At 31.5% G+C, this 12,076-nt stretch overlaps 1 pseudogene; it reads right to left on the bottom strand.

The window, feature by feature from the left end:
• Nucleotides 1-4,777: 4,777 nt before the first annotated feature.
• Nucleotides 4,778-7,025, bottom strand: LOC143055260 (uncharacterized; annotated as a pseudogene).
• Between the last annotated feature and the right edge of the window lie 5,051 nt (nucleotides 7,026-12,076).

The raw sequence follows: 12,076 nt of genomic DNA on the forward strand, positions 1-12,076 counted from the left end.
GATTTCAAACAGCTAGACACTGAAACTATGCCAATATAAAGTGGTAATTTCTTTGGTTAAATAAAGTGAACTTAAAGATAGTATCAAATGATTTTTTTGGTAAAGTCAATACTCAAGTACATGTTGTATTATAGTCCGGTGACCAAAGTCGAAATTATGAAATTTTAATCGTCAAAAATGGTATACGGCTATATCATATATCATGGGATTCGGAAACATGTATACTTTGAGATTCTTCTGGTCGTCAAAAGAACATATGGCGCAGATTTTCCGAAATCTTGATGAAAGGTCACATGTCGTTTTTAAGGAAAAACAAAATTGAATATCTTACTCCAATTTAAATAATCTTTTTATAGTAGATTGATTGAAAATTTTAATCTCTTTTCTTCCATTATTCAATTTTCCATAAAAAAAATGGAAACCCATTATTAAATGAGAATTCCGAACACACGTATGCGACTTTGCAAAAAGGGGGGTAATTTTCAGTTTTAAATGATGCATTTTTTTCAAATAATAAGATCAACGTCCGTCAAAACTTAACTAAATTTAAGGGAAATTATAAACAAATGTGTATTTATTAATATAACCATCTTGTATACCTCAATCGCACTTAAAACTTAAGTTTTGGCCATAAACGTTGAATTCGCTACATTCAAAACAGACAACAAAAAATATTTCAAAACATACTTATAATTGAGAATTTACAATGTCATGACGATTTCTATGAAATAAATTTGTACTAATAGGAATATAAATCATTTTATGATAAACTTACAACTTTAAAAAATATGTTTTATGATATAAAATTGAGAATGGAAATGGGGAACGTGCCAAAGAGACAACAACCCGACCATAGAAAAAAAACAACAGCAGAAGGGTACCAACAGGTCTTCAATGTAGCGAGAAATTCCCGCACCCGGAAGCGTCCTTCAGCTGGCCCCTAAACAAATATATACTAGTTCAGTGGTAATGAACGCCATACTAATTTCCAAATTGTACACAAGAAACTAAAATTGAGCAGCTTTTTATTCGTCTAAAAAGGGAGAAAGTTTCGGTTATTCAATCCCAAACTAAGTGACGCAAAATAATATTATTTGTCTATGCATTATACAAGTTATAGTTTAACATAGCACTACATATACGTAAATTTAATCAGTAATTCAGACCTCAAATGGCTTTTGTAATATGGACACGTTATTACGATGTTCTGAACCTTGGCTGGAATACATATGTTCGTAAGTGGAAGGTGTAGCCAATCTAAATTGTCAGTATTGGTCCATTGTGTTTAAAGAACACGACAAAATTGTTAAGCCATGAATCCTATAATAATATTGCCAATATCTTTGGACATGTAGCGTGTTTTACATTGCAATATAGAGGTGGGCAAATGTTGGTGTAACACATATATCGAGCTTTTATCCAGCATGCTCATTGGACATCAATTTCAAAATATTTCGTTATTGAAAAATATCTTTGGCCATATCAATCTATAAATAGGGGGAAAAAACAACTGAAATATCAGTGCACCTCTAGGACAAGTGTTAAAAGAACCCTGTATTCAGAGAAACGTCTTGTCCTTCTTATTGTTACTAAAAATATCTCTTAATACAAAGCAAGAGGAAATTCCATCTCTGATCGACAGTATACACTAGCCATACTCACATGACTGTAGTCTTCAAAATATTTCTGATTGTCGTGGTCGTTCTGCCCTACAGTCTGGTGTGATATCTAATTTGATATCTGAACTAGGGTAAACATTTATATCGCACTGTTGTTGGCAAAAAAATACTTCTTTCTGTGAATGTTCCTGTGATTCCGAATACAGTTTGACTCCCGGTAAAGGTTTATAGTGGCTGTATGACAAATTAGCATGAACCAGCCTTTCCGCAAATGTTGTCTTCTAGAGAATGAAATTCCTTGTTTTGGTTGGCTTTTATTTTATTTTACAATAGATGCAATCATATGAAAGAGACGAAGGATACCAGAGAGACATTAAAAGTCACAAGTCGAAAATAAACTGACAACGCCATGGCCAAAGAAAAGAGTAAAACACTCACAGACAAATGATAGTACACAATCTTTGATAGCCGTGACTTCGATTTCTTGACTTGAGCCGGTTGCTATTTTATTTTTATGCCTCAAAGAAACATTAGAGGCAACAGCAGTTTACCAATATTAATGTTTTTAAGCTAAAGCTAGGGGAATTCCAAATTTTTTTTAAAAGAGTTCAGTTCATTTATGTCAACATGTGTAACTCGTTTCATGCGAATCAAAAGTATCTATATGTTACAAACAGGAATGGAACACAATTTAATTGCAAATGTTCAGATCTGATCTGATACTTGGTACCTAAAAACCTTAAACCGTAAAAAGATGTTGCTTCAGTGATTGTTTTTTTACGTTCAACACTCAAGTGTCAAAATTAAAACAGAATCTGCTAAAGCTTCCGTGGCAGACGGTATAATCCCTGTTTTTCAGTATGTTTTGTGTTGGTGTTTGGTGGTCTATGTAAAGTTCTGTAGAATTTTGTTTGTCATTTACGTCGTTCGTCGACTTTTACCAATGTCCTTTTGATATTGCCGATTAAAATGTTTGAATATGCGGCCTGTTTTAAGTAGTCAGGGGTACACCCCTGTTCATAAAGTCTGTATTGACTAAGCATGCACGACCTTAATGTATCATTTGAGATATGTGCACATTATACGATGGCGCAGAGGAGTGTAGTACATTGAGATATGCGGAAATTGACAATTGGAAAGTTCTAAACGCCCTCCAAAGTTTGTCATAGAATTTTGTTTGTAGTCGTCAGTCTGTCTCAATATCAAAGAAATGATCAAGATATGAAGCAAACATTCTATTTTCTGTAGTATCCGTTATCAGAAACTACCTGGGAAATGTAAGTACTTACTGACTAACTGCTGTGTGGGTAAAAGAGAGACAGGAAATCAGGCTTCAATATATCTGACATCGAAAACAAAGAATTAAGCAAATGATGATTATTTTTAGGCCTTTGAAAAGGTTCTGCATTTCAAATTGTAGTGCGAACTGTAAATTTCACTATGTCATGTAGACTTATACATAATTCGATCGTATCCACTTTTATTATAATTTTCAATCGAATAAAATGAACAATATATGTAGTGTATCTATGAATGAACGAAAGTCACAATTTCGGAAAAATTTCTTCATCAAACCAATCAACTATGTCAAAATACCTCGATTTGCTATAAGTGGTAAAAACAAATCAATTATTTTTCAAGAAAATAACACTTTTTAAAGGATTAAACTGAATATTTGCTTCTTTGACATGTAAAAGCCAAGTTTCAGCGGACTTTATAGTTTTCTTTTTTTGGGTGATTTTGTCGGATCCACATTTCTTCAAGAAATAACTAAAATACTCATTTTGCCTCTTATATAAATAAAATCATATTAACACAATCTTAAAAAAGGATTACGAACACCCAAAAAATTCAATGAATCAATCAAACATCAACAAAAACAAGTATTATGAAGTCCAAAATATTACAGGAAAACTATGTATTCATCCCAATTAAGGACGGGACACAACTATCGTGAATTTTTTAGAGTTAATGATTGAATAGCAGAGATTTTAAACAATCTTACCTCATAAAAACATGTGTCCATGAAAAGACAATTTGCAGTTTTATTACCTTATACATGTTATAGTATATGCGACATAATCCGTCTATCAGCGCTTTATTGTTTGATGTTGGAATTAGGTAAAACACAAAAAATCCCCATTAACAGTAGTTTTTACCTTCATAATTTGTCATGAAAAGGCTTTTAGAATATCTTTTCGCCTTATGGTTGGAGTATTATGTCTACTATTGAAATAAATCAAAAAAGAAAGATATTCTAGGCCAGCTTTTGAATAAAAAGCCAAACTTCTTGCCACTAATAAAATTGCACCATACGACTTTTTGACGACCAATCTAAAATTCAAGTAAAATCATTTTTCTAGGACTGTGAAAATTTTCAGCCGTATACCATGAAATGAAATTTATCTCTTTTAATAATCGACTTTTTCCTATTCTGTCACCGCACTTTTAGATTTTGTACTGAAATAATAGGTCAACAGACAAAACGTGTTTCAGATGATTGTAATTTATTCTACCATGCATTGTATTACTTTGTGTACATAACATTTTCATATAAAAAATGATATAGAATTAAAGAATGTATATTTGAGCCTCAATATAATTTTAGTCTTATTGCCATGGTCAAAGGGTCTATTTTTTCACAGTTCAAGCAGTACCCCTTTCCTCTTGGCTTACGTCTGATGTTAACGCACTTGTAATGAAACCATTGGTATGGGCATTTTTAGTTCTCACATTTGATCATACGTCCATATTCGGGTTCTGAACAAAGGCACCATGTTTCTGTCACGTTGTTCAGTCAGGGGCGTTACCTAAACAAGTTTGTTTTTTTAAGTTACTCATACAAGTAATTTTTGTTTCTAAAAATAATAAAATTACGTAATAGAGTGATTTTAATTTTTAATAGAAACATAGACTAAATGTAGTTTTCATGAATTTTTACATCACTTTATATTATAAAACAAAGAATTTATTCGATTTGAGAGGAGTATAGAAATAAAGGGTTAATTTAAAAAAAATGACAAAAATATGACTTGAATAAGTTAGTTTATACATTTTTGAAAAAAAATAGTAATTACACTTATTTTAGGAACATATATGATTGATTTTGATTACAAATTATAAATAACTTCAAGTCTTAATTATTTCTCAAGTATCTATCAATTTATATCAACTTCAAGATTTTCTGACGGGTAAGATGCGCAACTGTATGTCTCGAATAAAGATTTACATTTGAGGTATTGGAATGTTATCAGAAGCTTTGGGAATTTGTCTGTCTTGGTAACAGGTTGAGGCTCTTGAATTTGAGAGGGTGCTGTGACGGAGATGAGGAAAGCAGCATTAGGTATCAAAGAATACAAATAATCAATGACTTCTGGTGGTGGCATTGGTGCTGACCCAGTTGCTTTTAGGGAACATACATCTTTCACACGACGACCTTTAATGTGATCAAATATGTCAGTAATAGTTGTTGGTGTTACCTAAAATCAAAAGAGAAATCATTAATAACAATTCTTTTATTCTGTTATTCATTTCAATAAGACAACCAGTTTTATTGTATAAATTAAAATATATCCATACTAAAGTATAAACCTTTTGATCAACCAGCACACTCTTGTGCGTGTGTATTTACATTTATTTTATTATATTTTATCCTGACTAATATAAGTTTTTATACATCTTATACATTTTATAATTAGATGCTCTTCAGTGGTGTGTATTGTCCAGCTGCTGTCTCATTAGTGTATACCAAATTTCTTCTTTATCAATAGCTCTATGAAAAACATGCACATACATGACATAAGGTTTTGTATATGTATTGAATTGGAAAACTTATGAAATCATTCCAAAATTACACTCTTTTTTGCTTACACTGATATTTTGATATTTTCATTTGAATAGATAAGTCCTTACCTCTTTCCTAAAGGTACTGTTCCACTGGCAAGCTTTGCTTGTTGAACTTGTCTGGTTTAGTCCCATCTTGACATCTATTTCAACTTTAAACAGCAGTGCTGCAACATGGCTGCATACTTCTACTAACCTACATAATAAAAGAAACACATTTAAAAGATTGTTCTTTTTTACAAGTAGAAAGATAAGCATAGAAATGAATGAGATTATACAATCGATACATTGCTTACAATTGTATTATATAGCTTTTAGTATACCACAGGCACTTAATGCTTAAACAAGGAATCAGCAGTCAGACCCTAATAATATCATATGTATGGATACTGTTGACCGTTGGTCTGAACTTTATTAAAGTACAATAGACATTTGAATTTTGCAATGGCCTTATCAACCTTACTCATGCACGGTGGATAGAGTGATTTGTACTTCACTGCTTTTTAGAAACTTAAGCATACAGTTGGCTCATTGGCAGTCATACAACATCTTCCTATTTTTGCTGTCAATACCATTGTATTGCTATTCATGTTAATAAATTTGATTAAAACATTTTTTTAACAATGTTAAAATATGATTAAAATATTACCCTGCCATACAGTTACAATGAGCACAGTACACTGTACCAGTATTCTTGTTAAGGTACACCCATGGCTGATGTGGTTTGTCTCTTGCTCTTTAGGATGGCGTCACTTTAGTCTTGAGGGCCATGATCGGGCAGTCATCTGAGAAGGGATGGGACAAAACAACTTGGACATGTTCACTAATAACATAACTGCAAAAATAAAATATAAATATTAATATTAAAAAAACATTAAAAAATATAATGTATAATTTTATAATACTTTTTTTTTATTATAGTTATTACCTGAAACTTCATGATTCATAGCAACATATTTTAACTTTAATTATTAATTGTATCATACATTGTTAGTCCACACATTTGAAGCATTTAAAAGATAATTTTTAATCAAAACAATCTACTTTATCTTTTATTCACTTTCATTCATAATTGTGACACCTGCAAAGGTAAACACATTCAAATACCTAATGTGGCTAGAAGTCACGTGATTTTCGCACAAGGTAAACAAATACACATTTCAATATTAGGTAACAGGGTGACGCCATGCCTGTCCTAATGGATTTTTTGAGATAAAAAAACAAAATACGCATAATTTAACGGATATACTTAAATGAATAAATAGTAAAATAACTTACTTGTAAGCTTCTAAAGATTTGTAGGCTTTCATGGAATCTCTGGTGAATATAGACGGCGTGCCAATTAGATAGGTGTAGATATCACCAAAGGTGAGGTCTGGCCAGTTATTTGGGTTTGTGTTCCATTTATCGCTTAAACTATATGGACCTGGAAGGTTTTTTTTTTGTGTCGGAGGCATAATTCAACTTCTTTTGATACATTTTGTTAGCTTCTGTATACAGTGTATCGTAATACGACGAGAAAATAACATTTTTAGAAACTTTATCGACAGTGCGGTCAGTCATTTTTGCGATAAGTGGTACATGCCAACCAATTTTCTGGACCTATGTCACTTCCGCTCTTCGCGGACATTCATATACTCAATTTACATAATTTGTATGTACTTGGATGAAATAGTTGCCACCTGACGTTTAACTACAGAAAAAATCAATCAACAGATATAATAGATTAATAGTATAGTTTTCCCAGAAGAGAACCTCATATACCAAGTTTACTTTTTTTTTATTAAAAATAACAAATGAATTCAGCCATGTCAGTGTTGGTACTTGGATGATGCGCATGCAGCCATAAAGTTTTGTTTTAAAAGCCATCCTGAACTGTCTTTAGTGACTGTTCAATATTATGAATACAGAGATGACATGCTGACACTCTCAATTTATGCGGGAAAATTTTTTGCATTAATTGTTTTCCAATATTATTGCTTACATTTGCGGTCCTACTGAAATGTGCACAGGAGCGCCAGTAAAAGACATTTATAAAGGCGTCAGTTACGTATCAATATTTTGATTAAAAGGCGGACATTTTGGCACCCTAAATTTATAGCAACAACAATTTGTTGTTATTGTACTACAATTTGCTGTCTATTGTATTACACATTGAATCCTGACATAAAAAATTATGGCTGATTTACCATGCAAGTATATAGATTTACAAATTAAAGTGCACATATGGTCTGTTTTGATTGAATTCATTAAATAATGTTGTTGTACAAGTAAGCATAAGATATAAAAACTACCGAAATTTTGTAACGTATCAGTACTTTGAATAAAAGGAGGACAAGCTGGCACCCTAAATATATGAAAACAAAAATTTGTTGGTATTTAATAGCAATATTGCTGTCCATTGTATTATACATTGAGTCCTGACATAAAAAGTTATGGCTGATTCACTATGCTGGTATAAGGATTTACAATTTAAAGTGCACATATGGTCAGTTTTGGTCGATGCGGTCAAATAATGTTGTTGTACAAGTCAGCATGAGTTTTTAAAACTACTGAAATTTTGTCAGGAATCAATATTTTGAATAAAAGGAGGACATTCTGGCACCCTTAATTTACGCGAATTTTTTGTTGTTGTTATTGTATTGCAATATTGCTGTCTATTGTATTATACATTGTATTCTGACATTAAAAAAATATGGCTGATTACATATCATGTGTTTCTTTGTCTAATACGTTTTCCTATTCATTTGTATTGTAGTCCTGTAATATTATGTTGTCATTTCTATGTTATATTTAACATTGTCATTTAAGTGCGAGGTTTGGCATGCCACAAAACCAGGTTCAACTCACCATTTTTTCCTTTAAAAATGTCCTGTACCAAGTCAGGAATATGGCCATTGTTATATTATAGTTCGTTTCTGTGTGTGTTATAATTTAACGTTGCGTCGTTTGTTTTCTCTTATTTTTTAGTGTAAATTGACATTGCGATTAGACGTGTCACGGTACTTGTCTATCCCAAATTTATGTATTTGGTTTTGGTGTTATATTTGTTATTCTCGTGGGATTTTGTCTGATGCTTGGTCCGTTTCTGTGTGTGTTAGTTACATTGTAGTATTGTGTCGTTGTTCTCCTCTTATATTTATGCGTTTCCGTCAGTTTTATTTTGTTACCCCGATTTAGTTTTTTGTCCATGGATTTATGAGTTTGAATAGCAGTATACTACTGTTGCCTTTATTTACTATGTAGGTATATAGATTCACAAATTAAAGTGCACATATGGTTCATGCGGTCAAATAATTTTGTTGACCAAGTCAGCATGAGGTATTAAAACTACTGAAATTTTGTTACGTATCAATATTTTGAATAAAAGGAGGAGATTCTGGTTCCCTAAATTAATTCGAAATTTGTTGTTGTTGTTATTGTATTGTAATATTGCTGTCTATTGTATTATACATTGAATCCTTACGTAAAAAATATGGCTGATGTACTATACGGGTATATAGATTTACAAATTAAAGGCTGATTTACTATACGGGTATATAGATTTACAAATTTTACTTATATCAAAAATATGGCTGATTTACTATACGGTTATATAGATTTACAAATTAAAGTGCACATATCAGTTTGCATATGGTCAGTTTTGATTGAAGGGGTCAAAACATTTTGTTGTACAAGTCAGCATAAGGTATCAAAACTACTGAAATTTTGTTACGTATCAATATTTTGAATAAAAGGAAGACATGCTGACATTCTAAATCATTACAAACAAAAATTTGTTGTAATGGTATAGCAATATTGCTGTCTATTGTATTATACCTTGAATCCTGACTTAAAAATATGGCTGATTTACTATGCGGGTATATATAAAGATTTACAAATTAAAGTGCACATATAGTCAGTTTTGTTCCATGCGGTCAAATAACTTTGTTGACCAAGTCAGCATGAGGTATCAAAACTACTGAAATTTTGTAACGTATCAATATTTTGAATAAAAGGAGGACATGCTGGCACCCTAAATTTTTTGAACAAAAGTTTGTTGTTATTGTATTGCAATATTGCTGTTTATTGTATCATACATTGAATCCTTACATAAAAAATATGGCTGATTTACTATACGGGTATATAGATTTACAAATTAAAGTGCACATATGGTCAGTTTTGGTTGAGGAGGTCAACAAATTTTGTTGTACAAGTCAGCATAAGGTATTAAAACTACTGAAATTTTGTTACGAATAAATATTTTGAATAAAAGGAGGACACGCTGGCACCCTAAATTTATGCGAACAAAAATGAGTTGTTATTGTATTGCAATATTGCTGTCTATTGTATTATACATTGAATCCTCACTTAAAAAATATGGCTCATTTACTATGTTGGTATATATATATATATATAGATTTACAAATTAAAGTGCACATATGTGCACATCTGTACAACAGGAAAGACGCTGTATTATAATTCAAGCAGTCCGATTTACTTTTTGAAGTTAATGTGTAAGTATAATAAAATATCTGCTTTTTATCCAAAATTTAAGTCCAGATATTTGTCACACTTTAACCGAAACTGATGTTTTCTAATTATATACCCTTACTATGCGTTTAGCGAAGCTCATTTGTAGTCATTATCAAGCTTATTTCTTGTTCATTTTAGAATTTCTGAAGCCTTATGAAGTATTATACAATGAATTCTGACATAAAAAAAAATATGGCTGATTTACTATGCGGGTATATAGATTTTCAAATTAAAATGGAAATACTGTCAGTTTTTGGTTGATGCGGTCAAATAATTATGTTGTACAAGTCAGCATGAGGTATCATAACTACTGAAATTTTGTTACGTATCACTCATGTCAATATTTTGAATAAATATAAAGGAGGACATGATTGGACTCTTGATTTGTGCAGACAAATTTCGTAGTCGTGTGTTTTTATGAATTTATTATTATGATGAGTTTATTTTCGACCACTGGGTCGATGCCACTGCTGGTGGAGATTTATTTCCCCGAAGGTATTACAAGCTCAGTAGTCAGCACTTTTTGTGCTAACATGAATTATCATTGATATTGTTATATTTATAAATTAACTGTTTACAAAATTTTGAATTTTTCGATGTACTAAGGCTTTTCTACCTCAGGCATAGATTGCCTTAGCTGTATTTGGAAACACTTTTAGGAATTTTGGATCTCTATGCTCTTCAACTTCGTACTTTATTTGGCTTTTTAACTTTTTTGGATTCGAGCGTCACTGATGAGTCTTTTGTTGACGAAACGCGCGTCTGGCGTATATATAAAAGTTAGTCCTGGTATCTATGATGAGTTTATTTATATCCTGAAATTAAAATATTGCTGATTGTATCTACGTACATCAAGGACGTATAACTAACATCTAATATACAGCTTTGCAAAGATATACATAATAAAGTACAAATATAGTTGGATTTGTTAGGTATTGGAATATATATTCAGTGCCCGTTTTCATTGTAACCAAGATCGTTTTTAATTTATAGATTGGCAGATCACAGCTAAATTTGTGTAACCAAGCAACGTTTTATGCGTACTTTATTTTCAAATATTACTATTTAATCATGTTTATATAACGGAAATAATAATTTTACCCTATTTTCGATGTTTATACTACGAAACAAAAATATTAAAAAATATTTTCAAAAAATAAATGCAGAGCGGTCCTGGTTACAAGTTAAGCAGACCAGGCAAAAGTTAACTTGGGAACATGTCTGGTTTCACTTATGTTAACTTTGTGGCAGAACTGGTTTCGAAGTTAACTAATGTTAAAGGGAAACTTCGCAAAAAAATCAAAAATTGATATTATGTTCATTAGGCATAAAAATGCTCAAATTCATAGATATTATAGTTTTATTCCGCTAGATAAGCGATCACCATCGATTTTAAATTTAGAGAATCATTTCCATCCGTTCAGCCATTTTGTCTTCGTTCCCGGTTAATAAAATCGATATGACTATAAACCCAAAAGGAACAAAACTACAGTAACCGATGTAGTCGTAATTGCATGTCGATATCTTGGCAATCGTACGGTTGTTTTATCCGACTTACTAACTTCAAGTTGATACGGAAAATATTCTTATTTTTATTACCACGGTCTTTTGTTTTTAAACTGTTGATATTGGAATAAGGTAAAAAGTCAAAGTTGAAATCATAAATAAGTGATCCGTGAAAATTGTTTTCGAAAATCTAATTTGTTCATAATTCTTTAAAGTAATAAACTTTTTTCAAATAACTTTTAATCTTCCCTCATCTGATCACCAGCATGGCTACAGGTATTACTTTCAAAGGTATTGGGAGGGGTGTGAGGTGACACGTCCAGGTATTCAAGCGATTTCCTGTCGGGCTTGCAAGTTCATGCATCGTTTCACTTCTGCATGTATTGATCAGTGTACACGGCTGATAACTTATAACTTTCCATTTTGAACTATCAGATGTATAATATACAACTCTGTCTTACTTGTCATTACTAAACTCATACGCTTGTTTATAAATAACATTTCTGGTGTAAAGAATATTATTCATAAAAATATAAATAATACCCAAAAAATAAGATTTGATGGAATTAAAATCTATTTAAATATTTTTTCCA

The sequence above is a fragment of the Mytilus galloprovincialis genome, chromosome 12, assembly GCF_965363235.1.
Source record: "Mytilus galloprovincialis chromosome 12, xbMytGall1.hap1.1, whole genome shotgun sequence".
Classification (NCBI taxonomy): Eukaryota; Metazoa; Mollusca; class Bivalvia; order Mytilida; family Mytilidae; genus Mytilus; species Mytilus galloprovincialis.